The sequence below is a fragment of the Mustelus asterias genome, chromosome 7 (genome assembly GCF_964213995.1).
Source record: "Mustelus asterias chromosome 7, sMusAst1.hap1.1, whole genome shotgun sequence".
Classification (NCBI taxonomy): Eukaryota; Metazoa; Chordata; class Chondrichthyes; order Carcharhiniformes; family Triakidae; genus Mustelus; species Mustelus asterias.
Genome location: NC_135807.1, coordinates 43,107,328 through 43,127,448, shown reverse-complemented (window position 1 = coordinate 43,127,448; position 20,121 = coordinate 43,107,328). Strand labels below are relative to the sequence as shown.

At 44.2% G+C, this 20,121-nt stretch overlaps 1 long non-coding RNA gene across 1 annotated transcript in view; it reads right to left on the bottom strand.

Annotated features, from left to right (window-relative positions):
- Nucleotides 1-20,121, bottom strand: part of LOC144495675 (uncharacterized) — a 54,975-nt gene continuing 34,854 nt past the window's right edge. The window contains exons 2-3 of the long non-coding RNA XR_013498308.1: nucleotides 5,108-5,259; nucleotides 1-593 (exon numbers count right to left, since the gene is read on the bottom strand). This is a non-coding gene — a long non-coding RNA (uncharacterized LOC144495675). The remainder of the gene's footprint in view (nucleotides 594-5,107; nucleotides 5,260-20,121) is intronic.

Below are 20,121 nucleotides of genomic sequence, written 5' to 3'. Positions count from 1 at the left end.
CATGTTTTAAGACTTTTACTATAACAAAAAAATGAAAACCACCATAGACTATATATTATCTAACAGGCAACCAATGCACCAAACTACATAAATGGTACTTCCCCACAAACTAACACAATTGAAATATACCTTGACACATTTTTGCTTTATATCATGATTTCAGCAAATACGTAGCCTTAAATATTAAGTTCCAAGCTGCTCCTGGCTATTTAACAGTCTTCCTTCTCCCTGCCATGCCTGGTCGTGTCTTCCAGTGTCCTTCAAAAATAGTTCCGCTCAGTCTTCTGAATATCCTCAAATCAACTTCTAGCAGTAAGACCCACTTAATTGATTCCTTGGTCGTTAAATCCTTCAAGTCCTTTTTAACAGATAGTCTGACTTCAGCAGCATCCTGTTTGGTTGCTGACATGAAACAGTCTTTTCCAATGTTCCTCACAGCAATAGCTGTTTCTGTCATCTTCTTCCTTCATGTCTCTGTGTTCCAGCCTTGAAACCTGTCACTTGGATTTTCAATAGGTTTCATTTGCAGATCATGTCGGCCTGACTCCAAACAGAATTAGTGTCCCCCTCTATCCAGCACATTCCATTTTCACCTTAATTTAATGGAGACATTTTATAACACATCCATCTTGTGAAATCTCACATTCAAAATGGAAGATATTAGGGCAGATGACCAAAAACAAAGTCATAGAGAGGGATTTTAATCACTCTTAAAGGAGGTGAGATAGAGGGGCAGAGAGGTTTAGAAATGCAATTCTAGAACAAGAGCCTACGCAGCTGAAGGCACAGCCGCCAGTGATGGAGCAATTAAAATTGCACGAGAGACCAGAATTGGAGGAGATTACAGAGATAGGAAGGGGGGGGGGGGGTGATTAAGCCATGGAAGAATTTGGAAGCAAGGTTGAAAATGTTAAAGCTGATTACCAGACCAAGAGTCAAATTAAATCTGTTCCAGTGAGGTGAACAGGGCTTGGTGCTGCTGCTCCCCTTTGTTTCATTTGGCACACTGTCTGACTGACTTGCAACACTGAATGAGCAGAAATTTCTTCCAATTAATTATTGGCAAGACTAAAACTATTGTCTTTGGTTCATACCACAAAGTCTATTCCCTGGCCATTGATTCCATCCCTCTTGCTCTATCTGAAACTTAACCCAGTAAGAGTTTTAACAACACCAGGTTAAAGTCCAACAGGTTTATTTGGTAGCAAATGCCATTAGCTTTCGGAGCGCTGCTCCTTCGTCAGATGGAGTGGAAATCTGCTCTCAAACAGGGCACAGAGACACAAAATCAAGTTACAGAATACTGATTAGAATGCAAATCTCTACAGCCAACCAGGTCTTAAAGATACAGACAATGTGAGTGGAGGGAGCATTAAGCACAGGTTAAAGAGATGTGTATGTGTCTCTGTGTGCCCTGTTTGAGAGCAGATTTCCACTCCCATCTGACGAAGGAGCAGTGCTCCGAAAGCTAATGGCATTTGCTACCAAATAAACCTGTTGGACTTTAACCTGGTGTTGTTAAAACTCTTACTGTGTTTACCCCAGTCCAATGCCAGCATCTCCACATCATGAAACTTAACCTCCATGGCATCTTACCTGACCCTGAGATGAACATCTAACAATAAGACCAACCACCTACTTCCTGGTGCTGATGAGGTAGGGTTAGTGTGATCAGTGTATATGTGGAATCAGCATGTAGATGGGAAATGAAAGATCCTTGGAGAACTCCAGAGATAATAGTGTGGGAGTGGAACGAGAAGCCATTGTTGGTAATTTTATAACTGTGACTGATTAGATTAGAATGGAATTTGGTGAGGGGGAGTCCCAACCAGCTGGACATCAGAGTGTGTTGGAGGGTGAGGTTGGGTGGAGCAGGGGGTGGGGAGGTGAGTGTTGGAGGAAGATTGTATGATCAACTTTGTCAACAAATGCACACAGGTCAAGAAGGAAGAGGAGGGAATGTTTATCAAAGACACAGTCCCATTGGTTGCAGTTGGACTTTGATAAGTGCTGTTTCAGTACCGTGGCAGGGGCTGAATCAAAAAAAGTTAGCATGCAGGCGCACTAAGTGATTAGGAAGGTAAATTGAATGTACAAACATAAATAGTCTACATCATCAAAGAATCACAGTGCCAAAGGAGGCCATTTGGCCCATTGTGTCTGTACTGGCATTTTGGAGGAGCATTCTACCTAGTCACACTCTCCTGTCTTATCTCCGTAAGCTTGCGTATTTTTTCTTTTCAGATAAGAATCCAATTCCCTTTTGAATAATTTGATCGAAACTATCTCTACCACCCTCTCAGGGTTCCAGATTCCAACCACTCTCTGGCTGAAAAAAGCTTTCCTCACATCACATTAACTCTTTGCCAATTATTTTGAATCAGTCCCTCTAGTTCTTGATGTATTCTTGAGTGGGAACAGTTTCTCACTATTTACCCCTCAGGATCTTGAATATCTCTATCAAATCTCAGCCTTCTTTTCTCCAAAGGATACCGTCATAACCTCTCCACTCTATCCTTGTAGCAACAGCCCTTTATCCCTGGAATCATTCCTGTGAATCTCCTTTGTACTCTTTCCAATGCCTTCACATCCTTCCTTTGGGTGGGAGGGTAAGCTGTGAGGAGAATGCAGAGATGCTTCAGCGTGATTTTGACATGCTGAGTGAGAGGGCATATGTATGCCAGACACAGTATAATGTGGATAAATGTAAAGTTATCCACTTCGGTAGCAAAAATAGGAAGACAGATTATTATTTGAATGGATGTAAATTAACTGCTCCTGACACCAGTTCTTCCACGACCCACTATTCAGTCAAGGTGACTGAGCCAGCTTCTCCCAGAATGCTCCCCTGCCACTTCTGTTGGATTACGTTATTAAATACAATTTGTAAAAACGTTTTACTCCCCTTTGAAATTTAGCAGCTGAATGAAAATTCCTCAACATATTTACTTATAAACTACTCGACTGTATCTTCTTTACAAATGCATGCTTTTAGCACCTTCACTCCTTTTACCGCAATCTTCCAGACAAATAATCCCCATTAACTTTTCCCAGCTACTTAAATAATGTACAAACACACCCACACAATCACCCAGCTTTCTTTACAGAATATATAATATTCTTCCAAAATATGGGGTAAAAACATCAATTCTCACAGGGACATGTCAGGCAATGAGGTTACAAATGGTGGTTGTATATAATTTTGCTGATGGCCCATAGCATCTCAAGGATGCTCAGAATGTCATGGACCAGGAAGATGCCATACCATCATCTATCAGCAGGGGCAACATGACACTGGAAGTTGTTGATAGCTTCACATATCTAGACTCCACAATCACCAGCAATCTGTTACTTGATGTTGAAATCCACACACACATCACAAAAGCTGCAGTTATTCTACCGAAGCTGAGAAAGAGTGTGTGAAACAAAAGCAATCTGACTGAAAAACCAAACTACAAGTGTACCAAGCCTGCATCCTCAGTGCACCCCTCCATAATACTGAGACCTGGACACCATCTGCTAGGCAGGAGAAAAGACTGAACAATTTTCATTTTCACTGTCTCAGACATATCCTTGGCATTCCTTGGCAGGACAAGATCATCAACATTTCTAGTCACTCTATTGTAGAAAGGATATTATTAAACTAGAAAGAGTGCAGAAAAGATTTACTAGGATGCTACCTGGACTTGATGGTTTGAGTTATAAGGAGAGACCGGATAGACTGGGACTTTTTTCTCTGCAGCGTAGATGGCTGGGGGGTGATCTTATAGAGGTCTATAAAATAATGAGGGGCATAGATCAGCTAGATAGTCAATATATTTTCCCGAAGGTAGGGGAGTCTAAAACTAGAGGGCATAGGTTTAAGGTGAGAGGGGAGAGATACAAAAGGGTCCAGAGGGGCAATTTTTTCACACAGAGGATGGTGAGTATCTGGAACAAGCTGCCAGAGGTAGTAGTAGAGTCGGGTATAATTTTGTCTTTTAAAAAGCATTTAGACAGTTACATAGGTAAGATTGGTATAGAGGAATAGGGGCCAAACATGGGCAATCAGGGCAAGCTTAATAGTACAAACTGGGCGACATGGACAAGTTGGGCCAAAGGGCCTATTTCCATGCTGTAAACCTCTATGACTCTATAACTCAGAGGTCCTGGAGTTTGCTAAATCTAACAGAATTATTTATTATAAAGCCAGTGACGTCTGCACTGGCTTGGCCCCATTCATTGAATGAATGCCAATGATGTATCCAAAGACCTTCCGCACAGTGAACTGGCTACAAGGCCATCTGCTGGACACCTATGCCTTTGCTACAAGGATACCTGCAAGAGAGATATAAAGATGGCAAACACTGGCACAGGCAGTTTGGAAAGAGTTGCCAATGACCATGACCTCTGAAGGCTGTCTGGAGAGGCATTGAAAGAGATGAGGCAAAATGGAAAGTTTAGCTGATCGAGAAGAGGGCCCAGAGAAAACAGAGACCAGTAAATCCTGCAACTCCTCATTCCACTGTCTTCATCAGCAGTGAATGTGGCAGAGACTGCCATTGCAGAGTTAGGTACTTGAGCCAAACGAGGTGAAATTCAACACACAGTTGACTACCAAGGCGCAAACCATTGTCTTACGACTTTAGGCTTCCAAAGAGACTCTTTATATTCCTGGAGAATATTTCTTGGGTTCCCTTTTTTGTTAAGTACCATTCAATTCTGAAATTCTCTCTTTGCCAGTCTTATTTCTCTCTTTATCTCCCCTCTCAATTGATTTGGCCTGGTTCTCACTTCAAGAATTCGCTTGACATGCATCGTCCCACGCTTTTTGTTTCATCATATTCCCTACCTCCTTTGTCAAGCAAGGAGTTCAGGCTTTGGTTCCCATACCTTTTGCCTTTGTAAGAATATATCTAGCCTGTACTTGAAACATCTCCTCCCTAAAGATCACCCATTGTTCAGTTACAGTTTTTCCTATCAACAGTTGGTTCCTTTTAACCCTGGCTAGATATCCACTCATCCCACTGAAGTTAACTCTCTTCCAAGTCAGAATATTCTGCTTTAGATTGTTTCTTATTCTGCTCCATTACTAATTTAGACATTATTATAAAAAGATCACTCGTACCCAAAGGTTTTCCCATAGACGTTTGGTCCATCTGGCTCACCTCAGTCCCACCGCAATACCTCCTTCACAAAATTCAACTAAAGTATTATGAATACTGAAAATCTGAAATAAAAACAGGAAGTCCTGGCAATTCTCAACATGTCTGGCAGCATCTGTGGAGAGAGAAACAGTGTTAATGTTTCAAGTCCAATAAGATTCTTCCTCAGAACTGGAACATTGACAATGTCTGAATGATGATGGTTACAGAAATGCCTGTCTGTTCCCCTATCTATAGAATCTCCAGTAACAATTGTATTTCTATAGAAGAAATTCTCAGCCTCCCTGATTCTCCAGTGATTTCACCTGCCCCTCAGACTAGGAATCCCTGAGCTCAAGTAGCTGGAGACTCTTCCAACAAATGTAGTTCCCCACACAAAAAGTGTCCAGAAGTTCCCACGCGGTGCAAGAATTGCCAGCAACAGGTCTCAGCAGAGTTCCAGCAGACAACCACAATCTGGATACCTATTCAAGCTATCCCTCAACACTCCTGGGAAACAGGCCTGACAGTGGAAGCACTCTAGAGCATGCTGACTTTCTACTCAATAATGTTCATGACAGAAGTTTAGGGTGTGTTTGTAGGCATGCCACTGCACCTGTGCCTGGATTTTTGACAGGCATCTTGAGCCAAGTTAAAGTGGATGGCCCTTGTCAGCCAGTACCCAGCCTGTAACAATGGTTTAGCTTGAACAAAGGCAACATAAGAACATAAGAAATAGGAGCAGGAGTAGGCCATCTAGCCCCTCGAGCCTGCTCCGCCATTCAATAAGATCATGGCTGATCTGAAGTGGATCAGTTCCACTTACCCGCCTGATCCCTATAACCCCTAATTCCCTTACCGATCAGGAATCCATCTATCCATGATTTAAACATATTCAACGAGGTAGCCTCCACCACTTCAGTGGGCAGAGAATTCCAGAGATTCACCACCCTCTGAGAGAAGAAGTTCCTCCTCAACTCTGTCCTAAACTGACCCCCCTTTATTTTGAGGCTGTGCCCTCTAGTTCTAGTTTCTTTTCTAAGTGGAAAGAATCTCTCCATCTCTACCCTATCCAGCCCCTTCATTATCTTATAGGTCTCTATAAGATCCCCCCTCAGCCTTCTAAATTCCAACGAGTACAAACCCAATCTGCTCAGTCTCCCCTCATAATCAACACTCCTCATCTCTGGTATCAACCTGGTGAACCTTCTCTGCACTCCCTCCAAGGCCAATATATCCTTCCGCAAATAAGGGGACCAATACTGCACACAGTATTCCAGCTGCGGCCTCACCAATGCCCTGTACAGATGCAGCAAGACATCTCTGCTTTTATATTCTATCCCCCTTGCGATATAGGCCAACATCCCATTTGCCTTCTTGATCACCTGTTGCACCTGCAGACTGGGTTTTTGCGTCTCATGCACAAGGACCCCCAGGTCCCTCTGCATAGCAGCATGTTGTAATTTCTTTCCATTTAGATAATAATCCAATTTGCTATTATTTCTTCCAAAGTGAATAACCTCGCATTTGTCAACGTTATACTCCATCTGCCAGATCCTCGCCCACTCACTCAGCCTGTCCAAACCTCTCTGCAGACCTTCTACGCCTTCCACACGATTCACTTTTCCACTTATCTTTGTGTCGTCTGCAAACTTTGTTACCCTACACTCAGTCCCCTCCTCCAGATCGTCTTTATAAATGGTAAATAGTTGAGGCCCCAGTACCGATCCCTGCGGCACGCCACTAGTTACCATCCGCCAACCAGAAAAGCACCCATTTATTCCGACTCTCTGCTTCCTGTCGGATAGCCAATCCCCAATCCACGATAACACCCTACCCCCAACTCCATGTGACCCAATCTTCTTCAGCAACCTTTTGTGAGGCAACTTATCAAACGCCTTTTGGAAATCCAAAAACACTGCATCCACCGGTTCCCCTCTGTCAACCGCACTAGTCACATCTTCATAAAAATCCAACAAGTTCGTCAAGCACGACTTTCCTCTCATGAATCCATGCGAACAACAAGAGAAGCAACAAGAGAAGATTGGTTAAGGTGGTAGAAAACTGAGCGTACACATGTTGCGCTGCCTGTGGTTAAAAACTAACAGCATTATGAGGGAGTGGTATCCTTTTCGATTAATAAAGATGCTATGCCGGTAATGGCAAGCACTCAAGGCAATTTGGATGCAGTCAGTGTGGTAATTAAGTGTGAGCTATTTTTAATTTTATGTAGGTTGTGAGCAACTCGTGCCCCTATAAATAAGAACAGACCAAAATTGTGGCTGGAGTTCAGAGGTGTAGGTCTGTAATAAATGCTTATAGAAGTGAAGAAAGATTTGTTCTAGTTCTATCTTTCACCACTTGGCTCTTTGGAATGTAACAGTCAATAGCATCTTGCACTCTGAGGAAGTCAGTCATGTGAGCAAAACCTGCTTCACTCTGGCCATGGGAAAAGTAACATAGATGGTGCTCCAAACAGTGTTAATGTTTCAAGTCCAATAAGATTCTTCCTCAGAACCTGACCTCCCTGATACAGGGATGAACTGAAAAATGTGAGATGTCACTGATGTAGCTTGCTGCCGCCCAGAAGGAGCCTACCGTAGAGAAGTTAAGAACCATGGTGACCTTAACTACCAGAGGCAGTGGTCCATGCCCTTGAGTTGCAGCTGCAGCAGCAGACATGGCTCAGTGAAGCAAAGGCGCCACAGATATTATTCCTCAGTGAAGTTGCGGTTGGAAATAAACTCGCCAAAGACTCACTATGGATATGGCTTTCTGCGCAGTGTCCTGCTCTTCCACTCTTCCATCTTCCTTGCTTCTTCCTTCCAGTCTGAAAGGTAGCCTTAACCTATCACTCATGGTGGCAGTACAACTGACATGAAAGAAGACAAAAATGGTATAGCACAACTGGACTTAGGCACCCATGAATCCAGCAGCCAAAATTAACGTTTGTAAGCCAGACTGGCCAAGGAACACCTAAACATTAACCAACAGCCTCAGCGGATAAGCCAATAACTAAACTGGCTTGTATCTGAGATGATGGGGTTGTCCAATGATGAGAGGCTGAATAAATTGGACCTATAATCTCTGGAAGGTGATCTCATTGAAACATACAAGATTCTGAAGGGGCTTGACAGGGTAGACACTGTGAGGTTGTTTCCCCAGGCTCGGGAAACTAAACCACGGGGGCACAACCTCAAGATAAGGGCCAAACCATTTAGGGCTGAAGTCCCTCTTCTTTAACAGGAGAGTGACAAATGGGTAACAACAGGGAGCATTTTCTGCAGTTGTTAGAAAGTTTTTAAAAATTCATTCATGGGACACGGGCGTCGCTGGCTGGCCAGTATTTATTGCCCATCCCTAGTTACCCTTGAGAAAGTTATGAAACAACAGTGGGATTTTTTTTTCCATGTCACAATGCATAGCCTCCATGTGAAAATAATTACAGTGAGAGTCAGTCAGCGATCAGGGTTTGACCCAATTAAAATCATAACTAACTTGCTGAAAGAAACCTGTGTGAGTCAGGACTAACCTGCTGTCCCACTTTAAACAGGAGTCTGCAGAACCTGTCTATCCACCCTCTGCTGTGAACAGGAATTATCTGACAAGTGGCAAGACTGAACTTGTTCACACTGCAGCTCCTCGCCTTGTTATTCTACTGCTCCGAAAGGAGTGCTTCAACGCCCTTGTGTAATGAGAGATTTGAGTCCATTATAGTTTATTTGGGAAATATTTATTCAGGCTGCTCCTTAGGAATGTTCATGTTCATGCTGTAAGAAGTTTAACAACACCAGGTTAAAGTCCAACAGGTTTATTTGGTAGCAAAAGCCACACAAGCTTTCGAAGCTCTAAGCCCCTTCTTCAGGTGAGTGGGAATTCTGTTCACAAACAGAGCTTATAAAGACACCACAGGACACTGTTGTAGTGTCTTTATAAGCTCTGTTTGTGAACAGAATTCCCACTCACCTGAAGAAGGGGCTTAGAGCTTCGAAAGCTTGTGTGGCTTTTGCTACCAAATAAACCTGTTGGACTTTAACCTGGTGTTGTTAAACTTCTTACTGTGTTTACCCCAGTCCAACGCCGGCATCTCCACATCATGTTCATGCTGCCATAGAACAGCAGCAAAATACTGAAGGTGTTGAAAATATGAAATAACAACAGGAAGTGCAGGAAATACTCAGCAGCCCAGGCAGCATTGGAGAGAAACAGAGTTAATGGCTGGAATTTTACCATCCCGCCCGCCACGGGAATTGGAGCGGGCAAGGGGTGGACCAAGGAAAGGTCCGTTGACCTCGGGTGGGATTTTATGGTTTCGGGATGAGTGACGCCGTAAAATGTTTCAGGTTGATGACCTTTCATCAGAATTAGAAAACATTAGAGATTAGCAGGTACTAAAGCAAGGTGGAAGGTCAGTGGGTGGGGTGGGTTTGGGGGGGGCGTGATGGGTGGGGGGGATGTTGCAGGGGACGAGAGGAAAGAACCAAAAGGAAAGGTCTCTGTAGGCCAGGAGGTGACGTCCTTCCAAAGTGACATGAATATGAAGGGCTGAATGATTTTCTTCATATCCAGATGGATGTGTGGTTACCAACTGTGATTCGTAAAACGGGTATGTTGCTGACAGTATTTGGGACCTCAGAAAGAGCTATCAAGCACTCCCTTCCATGGAGTGGGGGGAAGAATACAGGGTGAGTTATCCTGAGCTGCCAGCGATCGTTCAAGATTAGCCAGGGTTGCCAATCCTCCAGAATTAACCTGAAGTCTCCAGGAATTAAAGATTAATTTCCAGGACACTGTTGTGTGCAATCCTAGAGAAAAAAATCATTGGGGCATTTTTTCTGTCATTTGAACAGTTGTCACATTGATCAGTTCTCTTTACTGGGGAGGGGGTGCAGGGAAGGCTGTTCAGCAGACTGTCAAGCATCATCTGATTACCAAATGAGTTGTCTGCTTTCCAATTGACATTTGAAGACAGTACATCACTGGGGTGGATGTGATAGCCCACAATTGGCTGGAGCGTATGGAAAAGTGATGTTATGAACCTCCAGGAATACTTTTAATCACAGTTGACAAACCCAAGAAAAAAAAAACAAGGACTGCCTTCCTGCTGTCTTGTTTAGGCAATGTGCATTGACAAATGAGGCTATTTTTCTGGAATTAGATTATTCAGTAAAGTGAGGAGTGGATAATGGAAAATGTGTGAGTGGAAGAACCTGTCCTGGTCCTCTCACGCCGACGCTATAATTAAAAAGCCCACCAACGCTTCTACATTCTCAGGAGGCTAAAGAAATTTGGCATGTCCACTACAACCTCTCACCAACCTTTACAGGTACACCTTAGAAAGCATCCTTTCCAGATGTATCACAGCTTGGTATGGCTCCTGCTCTGTCCAAGACCGCAGGAAACTACAAAGGGTCGTGAACGAAGCCCAGACAATCACACAAACCAGCCTCCCATCCATTGGCTCTGTCTACACTTCCTGCTGCCTTGGAATTTGGCACCCAAAACTCATAAGTTTCCTTATGAGAGGTGGTTAGTGATTAAAGGATTGAAAAATGGTCAGAATCCTCCCAAAACACCCAGCTGGAGATTTTACCTTTTCTTATTTTGAGAATCGGGATATTGAGGCCCTGGTCAAGAAGAAGAAGGAGGCACATGACATGCATAAGCAACTGGGATCAAGTGAATCCCTTGAAGAGTATAGAGGGTGTAAGAGTAGAGTTAAGAGAAAAATCAGGAGGGCAAAAAGGAGACACGAGATTGTTTTGGCAGATAAGGCAAAGGAGAATCCAAAGAGCTTCTACAAATACATAAAGGCCAAAAGAGTAACTAGGGAGAGAGTAGAGCCTCTTAAGGATCACCAAGGTTATCTATGTGCAGATCCACAAGAGATGGGTGAGATCCTAAATGAATATTTCTCATCGGTATTTACTGTTGAGAAAAACATGGATATTAGGGAACTTGGGGAAATAAATAATGATGTCTTGAGGAGTGTACATATTACAGAGAAGGAAGTGCTGGAAGTCTGAAAGCGCATCAAGATAGATAAATCCCCAGGACCTGATGAAGTGTATCCTAGGACATTGTGGGAGGCTAGGGAGGAATTTGCGGGGCCCCTAGCAGAGATATTTGAATCATCGATAGTCACAGGTGAGGTGCCTGAAGATTGGAGGGTGGCAAATGTTGAGCCTTTGTTTAAAAAGGGCTGCAGGGAAAAGCCTGGGAACTACAGGCCGGTGAGCCTCACGAGTGTGGTGGATAAGTTGTTGGAAGGTATTTTGAGAGACAGGATCTACAGGCATTTTGAGATGCAAGGACTGATTAGGGACAGTCAGCATGGCTTTGTGAGTGGAAAATCATGTCTCAAATTTGATTGAGTTTTTTGAAGGGGTAACCAAGAAGGTAGATGAGGGCAGGGCAGTTGATGTTGTCTACATGGACTTTAGCAAGGCCTTTGGCAAGATACCGCATGGTAGGTTGTTGCATAAGGTTAAATCTCACAGGATCCAGGGTGAAGTAGCTAAATTGGTACAAAACTGGTTTGATGACAGAACGTGGAGATGCCGGCGTTGGACTGGGGTAAACACAGTAAGAAGTTTAACAACACCAGGTTAAAGTCCAACAGGTTTATTTGGTAGCAAAAGCCACACAAGCTTTCGGAGCTGCAAGCCCCTTCTTCAGGTGAGTGGGAATTCTGTTCACAAACAGAGCATATAAAGACACAAACTCAATTTATATGAATAATGGTTGGAATGCGAATACTTACAACTAATCAAGTCTTTAAGAAACAAAACAATGTGAGTGGAGAGAGCATCAAGACAGGCTAAAAAGATGTGTATTGTCTCCAGACAAGGCCTCAACCGGGATATTGGGTTCATGGCACACTATTTGTAACCCCCACAGAGTTTCACTGGCTGTCTTGTCTGGAGACAATACACATCTTTTTAGCCTGTCTTGATGCTCTCTCCACTCATATTGTTTTGTTTCTTAAAGACTTGATTAGTTGTAAGTATTCGCATTCCAACCATTATTCATGTAAATTGAGTCTGTGTCTTTATATGCTCTGTTTGTGAACAGAATTCCCACTCACCTGAAGAAGGGGCTTAGAGCTTCGAAAGCTTGTGTGGCTTTTGCTACCAAATAAACCTGTTGGACTTTAACCTGGTGTTGTTAAACTTCTTACGTTGATGACAGAAGTGGTTGTAGAGGGTTGTTTTTCAAACTGGAGACCTGTGACCAGCGCTGTGCACACTCGTGATGCATTTTGGTAGATTGAACCAGGGCAGGACTTACTTAGTTATTGGTAGGGCATTGGGGAGAGTTACAGAACAAAGGGATCTAGGGGTACAGGTTCATAGCTCCTTGAAAGTGGAGTCACAGGTGGACAGAGTGGTGAAGAAGGCATTCAGCATGCTTGGTTTCATTAGTCAGAACATTGAATACAGGAGTTGGGACATCTTGTTGAAGTTGTACAAGACATTGGTAAGGCCACACTTGGAATACTGTGTACAGTTCTGGTCACTCTATTATAGAAAGGATATTATTAAGCTAGAAAGAGTGCAGAAGAGATTTACGAGGATGCTACCTGGACTTGATGGTTTGCGTTATAAGGTGAGGATGGATAGACTGGGACTTTTTTCTCTGGAGCATAGGAGGCTGAGGGGTGATCTTATAGAGGTCTATAAAATAATGAGGGGCATAGGTCAGCTAGATAGTCAATATCTTTTCCCAAAGGTAGGGGAATCCAAAACTAGAGGGCATAGGTTTAAGGTGAGCGGGGAGAGATACAAAAGTGTCCAGAGGGGCAATTTTTTCACACAGAGGGTGTCTGGAACAAGCTGCCAGAGGTAGTAGTAGAGGCGGGTACAATTTTGTCTTTTAAAAAGTATTTAGATAGTTACATGGGTATGATGGGTAAAGAGGGATACGGGCCAAATGCAGGCAATTGGGACTAGCTTAAGGGTTTTTAAAAAAAAGGGCGGCATGGACAAGTTGGGCCGAAGGGCCTGTTTTCATGCTGTAAACCTCTATGACTCTATGAATGGGCTACCAGAAATTAGCAGAAAAAAACTGTCATTTTAAGACATCAGGATATTCAAAAACACTGAACAGCAAATTCATTTTTTTTAAAGTGGAGTTTCTATTGTAATGTCAGAAGCCTCACAACACCAGGTTAAAGTCCAACAGGTTTATTTGGTAGCACAAGCTTTCAGAGCGCTGCTCCTTCATCGGTTGAGTGGACTAGCGCTCCAAAAGCTTGTGCTACCAAATAAACCTGTTGGACTTTAACCTGGTGTTGTGAGACTTCTTACTGTGCCCCCCACCTGTCCAACTCCAGCATCTCCACATACTGTAATGTAACGCAAACAATCCAGACACAGTGAAACCCCACAAATAGCAACGTTATCATCTATTTCAATACTGTTGGTTGAGGGATAGACATTGACGTGGCATAGAACTCCCAGCTGTTCTTATCCAAAAAGAATGCAATGAGATCTTTTATGTCCACTCAAGGAAGGGCCTCGTTTCATCCGTAAACCACTGACAGTGCAATATGCACCCACCGCCCCCCGCCACCCCCCCCGACCCCGTAAGGCACTGTAATGTCAGCCTATATCAGGCACTCATGTTTCTGGAGTGGAAACTTTTGTCTCAGCTGACACTGAGACATGTGGTTGGCACCCAACAGTGACTGAGGCAGAATCTGTGTCAACATTTAAGAATAGGTCGAGGAGTTGGTTGAAGGAAATGGGGCTAAAGGGGCATAAGAACAAAGTGGACACATGACATTAGGACTACAGCTTGTTCAGAGCTTGAATCGGTTGTCCCAAGTTTAAGTTTATTTATTAGTGTCACAAGTAGGCTTACATTAACACTGCAGTGAAGTTACTATGAAAATCCCCAAGTCGCTATGCTCCGGCATCTGTTCAGGTACACTGAGGGAGAATTTAGCAAGGCCACTGCGCCTAACCAGCACGTCTTTTGGACTATGAGAGGAAACCTGATCACCCGAAGGAAACCCACGCAGTCAGGGGGAAGACATGCAAACTCCACCTAGAAGTCACCCAAGCCGGAAATCGAACCCAGGTCCCTGTCACTGTGGCGCAGCAGTGCTAACCACTGTGCCACTGTGCCACCCAAATGGTTTAGTGTTGCACTATGTAATTCTATTCTCGTGATTAAAGTAGATGAAAACTGACATTCTGCAATTACAACTAATTTGTTTACATACTTTCAGGTAAAGAAAAGAATGTGAATATTTTAGAAGCATTGATGTACAGTTCCACAACAAACAAAGTTAAAGTTTAAAGTTTATTTATTAGTGTCACAAGTAGGCACACATTAACACTGCAATGAAATTACTGTGAAAATCCGTTAGTCGTCACACTTCGGCGCCTGTTCAGGTACACTGAGGGAGAATTTAGTACGGCCAATGCACCTAACCAGCAAGTCTTTCAGACTGTGGGAGGAAACCAGAGCACCCGGAGGAAACACACACAGACACGGGGAGAATGTCCAGACTCCGCACAGACAGTGACCCAAACCGGGAATCAAACCCGGGTCCCTGGCGCTGTGAGATAGCAGTGCTAACCACTGTGTCACCCAATAAGTATTTCAGTGGGGTAAAGGAAAGGTAAAGGAAATATTATCAGAGTTAGAAACATAGAACATAGAAAAAAATACAGCACAAACAGGCCCTTCGGCCCACATGTTGCGCCGGTCATGTCCCTACCTACCTAGGCTTATAGTTTAAGAGATGCAAACACCTGTTCATATTGTTATGATTTTAAATGATTCAAATGACAGTTTTAAGTTGGTTAAAGAGTACACGAACAATGCAGTTTCGCAACTACCTTGCATGCTGCAACACATGGGAACATACAATATACACAGGTGGAAGAGAAACAAAGGACAAGGACTGCAAAGTGAATGAATAAAGGGAGGAGGAACTAGCTCTACCGCATCTTAGACCATTGTTTCTTCTTAAGGGCAACAAAAGAAAAGGGAAAGAAAAAAATTAAAGTTTCAGGTTGAGCAGATTAAAATTTAATTAAACTTGCATACGCAGTGTTATCTGTAAAAGGAGGAATTACAATAAAAAGCAACCCATTCTTAAATGGGTTTTTCTTAAAGGGTCCAGAGGAGGTTCACAAGAATGATCCCTGGAATGAAGGGCTTGTCGTATGAGGAACGGTTGAGGACTCTGGGTCTGTACTCATTGGAGTTTAGAAGAATGAGGGGGGATCATATTGAAACTTACAGGACACTGCCTGAATAGAGTGGATGTGGAGAGGATGCTTCTGCTAGTTGGAAAATCAATCATGATTGAATGGTGGAGTGGACTCGATGGGCCGAATGGCCTTACTTCCGTTCCTATGTCTTATGGTCTTATGGTCTAAAAACTAGAACCAGAGGGCACAATCTCAGGCTAAAGGGACGATCCTTTAAAACAGAGATGAGGAGGAATTTCTTCAGCCAGAGAGTGGTGAATCTATGGAACTCTTTGCTGCAGAAGGCTGTGGAGGCCAGGTCATTGAGTGTCTTTAAGACAGAGATAGATAGGTTCTTGATTAATAAGGGTATCAGGGTTTATGGAGAAAAGGCAGGAGAATGAGGATGAGAAAAATATCAGCCATGATTGAATGGCGGAGCAGACTCGATGGGCCAAGTGGCCTAATTCTGCTCCTATGTCTTATGGTCTGATGGTCTAAATGTACCTGCAGATTGCCTGAAAATAGACAAACTGGCTGTGACCTAAATTGAAAGCATTGTGGAATGAGTTTGTAGAAATTCAGAGCTCTTTGTTACACGGAATTATTAATTAATAGGATGTACCAGGATACAGCCCCATGCCTCAGTCAACACTGGTAATGAACCAGCTCTCTGAAGTGTGACTTGCCCTGTGATTTCCTTTGCAGTCACTCAGTGGAAGGAATGGGAATTGGGAAGAATATTTTAAGAGGTTTCACTGGACGGTGTTCTGCTCTAAGGCCTAGTGGTATTATCGCTAGACTATTAATCCAGAAACTCAACTAATTTTCTGGGGATCCGTGTTCGAATCCCGCCACGGCAGATGGTGAAATTTAAATTCAATAAAAAATATCTGGAATTAAGAATCTACTGATGACCACGACACCATTGTCGGAAAAACCCATCTGGTTTACTAATGTCCTTACCTGGTCTGGCCTACATGTGACTCCAGAGCCACAGCAAGGTGGTTGACTCTCAACTGCCTTCTGAAATGGCCTAGCAAGCCACTCAGTTCAAGGGCAACTGGGGATGGGCAATAAACGCCGGCCAGCCAGTGACGTCCATATCCCATAAATGAATAACAAAAAACAGATCCTCGGTAGATGGAGCTGAAAATGTGATGAGGAATCTGCACGCCCACACTGGTTGATTTGCTACTCACGACTCTTTGCGTGGATTTTTCCCATCCTGCCCATAACAGACGGGAGTGGAGAGTCTTGCAGCAGGCGAGAAAACTGCCAGCATAAAAACAGATTGCAATTCTCCCGATGACGGGTTAATGGCGTGTCAGTTATCCCGCCACCTAGTGGTGTAAACGCCATCTGTATTCATTTAAATCTCAATAAATGCGAAGTGATGCATTTTGGAAGAACTAATGTAGGGGGGAGTTATACAATAAATGGCAGAGCCATCAAGAGTATAGAAACGCAGAGGGACCTAGGTGTGCAAGTCCACAAATCCTTGAAGGTGGCAGCACAGGTGGAGAAGGTGGTGAAGAAGGCATATGGTATGCTTGCCTTTATAGGATGGGGTATAGAGTATAAAAGCTGGAGTCTGATGTTGCAGCTGTATAGAACACTGGTTAGGCCACATTTGGAGTACTGTGTCCAGTTCTGGTCGCCGCACTACCAGAAGGACGTGGAGGCTTTAGAGAGAGTGCAGAGAAGGTTTACCAGGATGTTGCCTGGTATGGAGGGTCTTAGCTATGAGGAGAGATTGGGTAAACTGGGGTTGTTCTCCCTGGAAAGACGGAGAATGAGGGGAGACCTAATAGAGGTGTACAAAATTATGAAGGGTATAGATAGGGTGAACAGTAGGAAGCTTTTTCCCAGGTCGGAGGTGACGATCACGAGGGGTCACGGGCTCAAGGTGAGAGGGGCGAGGTATAACTCAGATATCAGAGGGACCTTTTTTACACAGAGAGTGGTGGGGGCCTGGAATGCGCTGCCAAGTAGGGTAGTGGAGGCAGACACGCTGGCATCGTTTAAGACTTACCTGGATAGTCACATGAGCAGTCTGGGAATGGAGGGATACAAACGAATGGTCTAGTTGGACCAATGAGCGACACAGGCTTGGAGGGCCGAAGGGCCTGCTTCCTGTGCTGTACTGTTCTTTGTTCTTTGTTCTTTGTTCATGAATCTTCATTAAACAGCTGCTTTTCAGAATCTCTTGGTGCTTTCAAATCTTGGTTCACGCCAGCGATATAGATGTCTTCTACTCCCAATGCCTGACACCGTTGTTTGTAAGCACACCACAATGATGCAGTACTCATGTAGTATTCCACTTTTACTGATGGGCATTTTGACCAGGGGTGGGGTGTGAGGGAAAGGTGGGGATGATGAATAGAGGGTGAGGGTCAACAGGGGAGGAAGGCTATGCAAGGGCAATGGAGAAAGCGGTAAACACCAGGGGAGCAATGGAGAAACGTATACAAACATAGGAACATAGAAAATAGAAGCAGGAGTAGGCTATTTGGCCCTTCCAGCCTGCTCTGCTATTCATTTTAATCATGGCTGATCACGAAATTCAATATCCTGATTCCCGCTATATCCTTTGATCCCTTTAGCCCCAAGAGCTATATCTAATTCCTTCTTGAAATCACGCAATATTTTGGCCTCAACTACTTTCTGTGGTTGTGAATTCCACACAATCACCACCCACTGGGTGAAGAAATTTCTCCTCACCTCAGTCCTAAAAGGTTTACCACTTATCCTCAAACTGTGACCCCTAGTTCTGGACTCCCCCAACATCGGGAATATTCTTTCTGAATCCACCCTGTCTAAACCCTGTTAGAATTTTATAAGTTTCTATGAGATCCCCTTTCACTCTTCTAAACTCCAATGAATATAATCCTAACTGACTGAGTCTCTCCTCATATGACAGACCTGCCATCCCAAGAATCAGCCTGGAAAACCCTTGCTGCACTCTCTCTATAGGAAGGACATCCTTCTTCAGATAAGGACACCAAAACTGCACACATCTGCCGGCTGCAGATGCGCCTGCCCATTACAGTATCGGTTAGAATGACCACTTCACAATCCTTGTGGAGACGAAGTCCCACCTTCACATTGAGAATAACCTCCATCGTGTTGTGTGGCACTATCACCGTGCTAAATAGGACAGACTTCGAACCGATCTAGCAACTCAAGACTGGGCATCCATGAGGCGCTGTGGGCCATCAACAGCAGCGGAATTGTACTCCAGCACAATCTGCAACCTCATGGCCCGGCATATCCCCCACTCAACCATTACCATCAAGCCAGGGGATCAACCCTGGTTCAATGGAGAGTGCAGGAGGGCATGCCAGGAGCAGCGCCAGGCATACCTAAAAGTGAGGTGTCAACCTGGTGAAGCTACCAAACAGAACTACTTGCATGCCAAACAGCATAAACAACAAGTGATAGACAGAGCTAAGCGACCCCACAACCAACGGATCAGATCTAAGCTCTGCAGTCCTTTCACATCCAGTCGAGAATGGTGGTGGACAATTAAACAACTCACTGGAGGAGGAGGCTCCACAAATATCCCCATCCTCAATGATGGAGGAGCCCAGCACATCAGTGCAAACGATAAGGCTGAAATATTCGCAGCAATCTCCAGCCAGAAGTGCCAAGTGGATGATACATCTCGGCCTCCTCCAGTGGTCCCCAGCATCACAGATGCCAGTCTCCAGCTAATTTGATTCACTCCACGTAATATCAAGAAACGGTTGGAGGCACTGGATACTGCAAAGACAATGGGCCCTGATAATATTCCGGCAATAGTACTGAAGACTTGTGCTCCAGAACTTGCCGCTCCCCTAGCCAAGCTCTTCCACTAGTTACAACACTGGCGTCCACCGACAATGTGGAAAATTTGCCCAGGTATGTCTTTTTCACAAAAAGCAGACAAATCCAGCCTGGCCAATTACTGCCCAGCCTACTCTCAATCATCAGTAAAGTGATCATCAACAGTGCTGTCAAGCAGCACCTGCTCAGCAATAACCTGCTCAGTGATGCCCAGTTTGGGTTTCGCCAGGGTCACCCAGCTCCTGACCTCATTACAGCCTTGGTTCAAACATGGACAAAAGAGCTGAATTCCAGAGGTGAGGTGAGAGTGACAGTCCTTGATATCAAGGATGCATTTGACCAATTGTGGCATCAAGGAGCCCAAGTGAAACTGGAATCAATGGGTTAAAAGGAACAAGATCTGGACAATGTCCAAGCTTGGGCTGACAAGTGGCAAATTACATTCGCGCCACACAAATGCCAGGCAATGACCATCACCAATAAGAGACACTCTAACCACCGCCCCTTGACATTCAATGGTGAATCCCCCACTGTCAACATCCTTGGGGCTACCATTGACCAGAAACTCAGCCGGACTTGCCATAGTGGCTACAAGAGCAGGTCAGAGGCTAGGAATACTGTGGCGAGTAACTCACCTTCTGACTCCCCAAAGCCGATCCACCATCGACAAGGCACAAGTCAAGAGTGCGATGGAATACTCCCTACTTGCCTGGATGGATGCAGCTCAACAACACTCAGGAAGCTTGATACTATCCAAGATAAAATAGCCTGTTTGATTGGCACCACATCTATAAATATCCATTCCCTCCACCATCGATGCTCAGTAGCAGCAGTGTGTACTATCCACAAGATGCACTGAAGCAATTCACCAAAGATCCTGAGACAGCACCTTCCAAACCCACAACCACTTCCATCAAGAAGGACAAGGGCAGCAGATACATGGGAATAATACCACTTGCAAA